The sequence below is a fragment of the Chamaea fasciata genome, unplaced genomic scaffold (assembly GCF_029207755.1).
Source record: "Chamaea fasciata isolate MVZ Bird 193981 ecotype frontalis unplaced genomic scaffold, bChaFas1.0.hap1 SCAF_3, whole genome shotgun sequence".
NCBI classification, from domain to species: Eukaryota; Metazoa; Chordata; class Aves; order Passeriformes; family Sylviidae; genus Chamaea; species Chamaea fasciata.
Genome location: NW_027094088.1, coordinates 105635419 through 105640555, shown reverse-complemented (window position 1 = coordinate 105640555; position 5137 = coordinate 105635419). Strand labels below are relative to the sequence as shown.

Here is a 5137-nt window from a genome sequence, read left to right as displayed (position 1 = left end):
AAATTTGCATTTGAAATTACAGAAGGGGCAGTCAAGAGGTTGTCTTTTTAAGACTTTCCCAGACATGACAGGCTACAGCAAATGGATGGATGACTCATGTGCCTTCCTATGACATCCATTATTTTATACATAATGTTTGTCCTCCAAGGTGATTTTATTTTTCTTTTTATTAATCCTTATTAATATTAAAGAGAGAATAGTAAAATACTTTTTTTTTTTTTCCTGGAATGCATAAATGCTGTAGCTAATCATTTCCCCACAATTATCATAAAACAGCAGTGACATTTTCAGCTCTTCAAAATTATGCAAATTATTGAGTGGGTAAGTACAGTAGCTCTTTTCTCCATTAGAGCACTGCTGTTTAAAGTGGTATTGCATGTCAAGAAGGGCAAGGTGTGAGTAGTTTGATTAGAATTATCCACCCTCCACCAGCATCTCTCTCTGCTTCACGCATCTACACGGTACAGACACCCACTGTCCTTTATTAAATCACATTTGCGTTTGCAAATTCATGGAGATGAGCTAAAAAAATAGAAGCACCCAAAGGAAAGTGGGCAATCCGGATCTGCCTTGTTTTTTGTTCCATACCACCATCATTCAGTGTACAGGTAGGCAATCTCCACACTTCTTTGTATAAAAAAAAAAAAAAAAAAAAAAAAAGAAAAAAAAAAGAAGAGATTAAGATTTGCATTTCAAAAGCTAGATTTTGAGCCTAGAAGTTCATTTTGTTCTTCATAAGCCAAACTTTATCTTCTTGATTGTTATATGACCATGGAGTTACTCAGCTGAGGGGTGGTAGAACTGAATGAAAAAACTACAAAGAATGGATCACAGTGTTTTCCTGTTCAGTTCAGCTTTGGAATAGTGATAATTCATTTTTATTCACCTGGAGATCAGTTTCAAACATTACTGATAAAAAGCATTTCCACTGTTTTCCAGTTTAGCAGGCTTAGTGAAGTACTTCTTACCAAATCCCCCCAAAAAGCAATAATTTCCTTCCTGCCATTCTCTTCTGTAGTGCCTTAGTTATGCCTTTGTGCCTGTGAACTCACCCAGCCCATGAACACTTACAGCTAAGCTGCTGCTCTAGACTGCTACACATCATCCCAGTAATGCTCATCCTGCTCGGGCTCTCCCGTCTGTTTTCTGGAGTGTTTGTGTGAGCTTGTTTGTTTTGAGACCATCTGCTGTCTCATACCTTCCTCTTCAACTCCAGCCCTGGAGGAACAGTCTAACTCTTGAGTTCACAGCACAGCTTTGATGTTCCAGGCAGTTGTGTGGATCCTGGTGCTCAAAGCCTTGCATGGACTGGTGTGCCCACAGCAGAGGGTGCAGCTTTCTTGAGAGGCTCCAGCATGATGAATGGAAGTGGTGCTGGCAGGAGGTTGTGTCTTAGGGAACAAGCCCTGCTCATTAGCAGCACTCTTTGTCTCAAGCCAGTCCTGTTCCTGGCTTTGGAGTTGAGGATGTGTTACTGACATTCAGTATGCAGCACAAACATACTTTTAGATTGCATATTATCAGAGACGGCATTTCTAACTCAATTTTTTTTGTAGGATCCAGTACTTTTGGTCCATTCAAGACATCTTATAGGTGGCTGTAAGTCTACATACAAGTAGCATGAGACCAAAGGAAGTCAAACATGAAAGAAGTGAGTTCTTAATTTTTTAAAAATTAACTACTGGTTGCTTTTCATGCCTTTCTAAGCCAGTTAAGTGGAAACATGACTCCCCTGAAAAATCTACTTGTGAAAGCTCAATGCACATTGATGCTCTCTCTTTCAATGTTTTGCTGATATTTTAAATTCTAATAGCTAAATGGTCTCATTTCCTTTCTAACATTTAGACAGAGGGTTTTTTTACAGTTTTTGAATAGAAAAAAAAGCGCCAACTATATTTCTATCTTGTATTTTCAATTTAGCTTCAGAAATTAAAATTTCTACCATATAATTGAACCAAAATTATCTACAACTTTCCAATGTTTTTCATTCTGTATCACCATGCTGCAAAGAGAAATTCAAGGCCATGATCAAGTACAAATCATCCATTATCATTGGATAGAGCATTATAAAACATCAATGTATTTCCTCCTTTTAGCTGTTTTTCCAAATGATTTCATGGTCACAATGGACACCTATAACGTGTGTGGGGAAAAAAAAAAATAAAGAAAAGGAGAATCTCTCCTTCCAAAATGATGCTTTAGTATTCTATGCCATTTCATTTCCAAAATATGGTCACAAATACAGGCTGGACAGTGAATGGGTTGAGATCAGACCTGGAGAAAACACTTTGGGGATCCTGGTTGATGGGAAGCCAACAGTGTCCTGAGTGTCATCAAAAGCAGATTCAGGGAAGTGATTCTGTCCCTCTGCCCCCATGAGACTCCACCTGGAGTACTACATCCATCTCTGGGACCCCCAAGAGAAGGGGGCCATAGACCTGTTGGAGTGAGTCCAGAGGAAACCAAGAAGATGGTCAGGGGGCTGGAGCACCTCTCCTATAGAGACAGGCTGAGAGAGCTGGGTTTGTTCAGGCCGGAGAAGTATCCAGAGTGACTTTATAGCACCTAAAGGGGGTATGAGAGAGCTGGAAAGGGACTTTTTTTCAGTAGTGACAGGCAAGGGGCAGTGATTACAAGCTGATCGAGGGTAGATTTAGGTTGGATGGGGAAGAAAGCTTTTACTGTGAGGGTGGTGAGGCACTGTCACAGATTGCCCAAAGTGGATGCTGCCCCATCCCTGGAAGTGTTCAAGGCCAGGTTGGATGGGGCCCTGAGCAGCTTGGACTAGTGAAATGTATCCCTTCCCACGGCAGGGGCCTGGAATAGGATGACCTTTAAGGTCACTTCCAACCCAAGCTGGTCTGTGAGTCATGCAGGTTGAATCCAAGCTATAACATAAAGCTATTCTTGCATATGAAAAAGTACTAGTTCATTCACGAATAATTAATATAAAGAGAAAATTATTTTGCACATTTTTAAGGAACATACAGTACACTTTAAGAGTCTTGGGGTGTTCTTTCCCTTCATTTTTCTTTCTTCTATCTTGAAAATTAAATTCTGTAATAGAAGTGCCAAGCCAAACATGGATATATGTTTAAGGGAGAATATAGGGACCTTATTTGCATCTTCTTTTGTGTGCCCTGTGTTATCCCAATAATTTTCCGAAGCAGTAGTTAATCTCTGCCTTGCAGCCATCTCCTGACTTCCTCACCTCCAAACCTTTGTCTGCAGAACTTGAGCTCGATAGTGAGATACAGAGGCAACAGACAGCAGCATCTGAAACCCACAGAAGAGCATCAAGGCAAGTTTATGTAAGTAAATGAAACAGTGCCAGGGCTCATACACCAGCCGGCTCAGTCATCCATACCTTTAACTTGTTAACCAGCTCTTGGCATGCTTTTGTCCAGGTCCAGGTTAGCACTATCCCATGGAGTTCCCAGGGGTGTTCAGGAGGTCAGAACTAAGCAAAGGCAATCCCCATTAGACAGCTGAGACACAGCCTCCTAGTTTTGGAAGATGAGAGTTTAGTAGGATATATGGGACTAGATGGTGTCAGTTGGCCTCAGGGTCAAAATACCTCTCATCATTCAATTTACTGGTGTAGAGGCTGCCTCAGGCTCCTGTCTATGCCCAGAGACAGAAATAAATTCTTCACAGACTTGTCTTTTCCCTTTGATAAGGACAAAACACTGCTTTTTATGACATTTTTGTTCTATGTGAAATTTGCAGTATGTAAACAAATGGGAAAACAACAGAAGGTATTGTCCAGGATCCATCACCTGAACAGCTGGTTCAAAGCAAAAATTGTGCTGTGAATAAAGAACTTTTGAAACCGGTGATATGGAAACTTGCCTACCCCTTGCAGACTGTTCTTTGAGCCTCATGCAGGTAAAACGGTCATGTTTCAAAAAATAAAAAACAAAAATATACCCTTTTTTTCTTTCTTCAGTCTTTCTTTCTTAATTCTTCAGTCTCCAACACCAGGAGTATGCACTCCATGGAGCAGGACAGGCATGGGATGCTTGTGCGTTCAACAAACCCTGATGCTGCATCTCTCTCTGTCCATTGATTGTGCAGGAAGCAAGGTTACATAAACTCTCTGTGCAAAGAAAGATTAAAAAGACAAGTAGTACTGTTACTAATACCAGACACACTTTAAGACATCTAGGTACAGCTACAAAGCTCTTCAGTGAATGGAGAGAGAGACTAAAAAAGATCTGAAAATATATCTGTGAGAAAACATTGAGTTGAGGAACAGAAGAAGTTCAAGACACAAACCCCAAACCTTTAGAGAACAGTAAGTACTTTGGGGGGCAGAAGGGGGTGGGGACTGCTAGGAATATTCTCCATGCTTAAGCAAAAGGCACTAAGTGTTCTTTTGTGTCTTATGACAAAAGCATTTATCTCAGAAATATGCTGGTTCAGATCCATTCTGAAATAATTTTATTTTTCATGACTACTTAGAAATAGGCAGAAATGTTCTCACACATTTAATTCTTTTTTGGGGGCTGACATTTTCTGGAATTTACATCTAAGTTCTCAGTTTGAAAGGTAGTTGTGTTCTCTTCAAGAAAGCAGAGTGCAGAGTACACAGCACTTGGACTTAACTTAGATTCAAATAATATTTTACTGAATCAGAGCTGTAGTAGCTCTGACAAAGTTAATCACTCAGCCCATAGAAGTCCAAACCTGATGTAGAGATTTATAACAACAGATGCCTACTTTTCCTTTTATTTTTACTTTTTTACATTTAGAGAAGGGAAAAAACATAAAAGAAGAAAGGTAGGAACTCAGTTCATTTAAACTTGTTAAGTTGGTCTTACAAACCTAGACCCATGCTGATGTTCTATCAGTGAAAATTCCCACCTGCTCTCCAATACTGTCTGCTCTTGTAAGCACCCAAAATTTAACCACACATTCTCTACAACACCCAGTAGCTTTTCTTCACTGAATTTATTGGGAATGCACTTCCCACTGACATTGCTGCTGAAGTACCACCATATCCAGATGAACGGATTACACACACAGCAAAGATCTCCACTCACTGCAGACCACAAGGAAAAATTCAATTTCTTTGGAATTAAGTTCTTTTGATTTAGCTCTACTCTTTAACCTGCTCATGTTATGATTGAAACTT

At 39.9% G+C, this 5137-nt stretch overlaps 1 long non-coding RNA gene across 1 annotated transcript; it reads left to right on the top strand.

The window, feature by feature from the left end:
- The first annotated feature begins 1578 nt into the window (after positions 1–1578).
- On the top strand, positions 1579–3873 carry LOC136287870 (uncharacterized). The gene is made up of 3 exons (XR_010720404.1): positions 1579–1651; positions 3232–3311; positions 3730–3873. It is a non-coding gene; the product is annotated as an uncharacterized lncRNA (long non-coding RNA).
- Positions 3874–5137: the final 1264 nt, after the last annotated feature.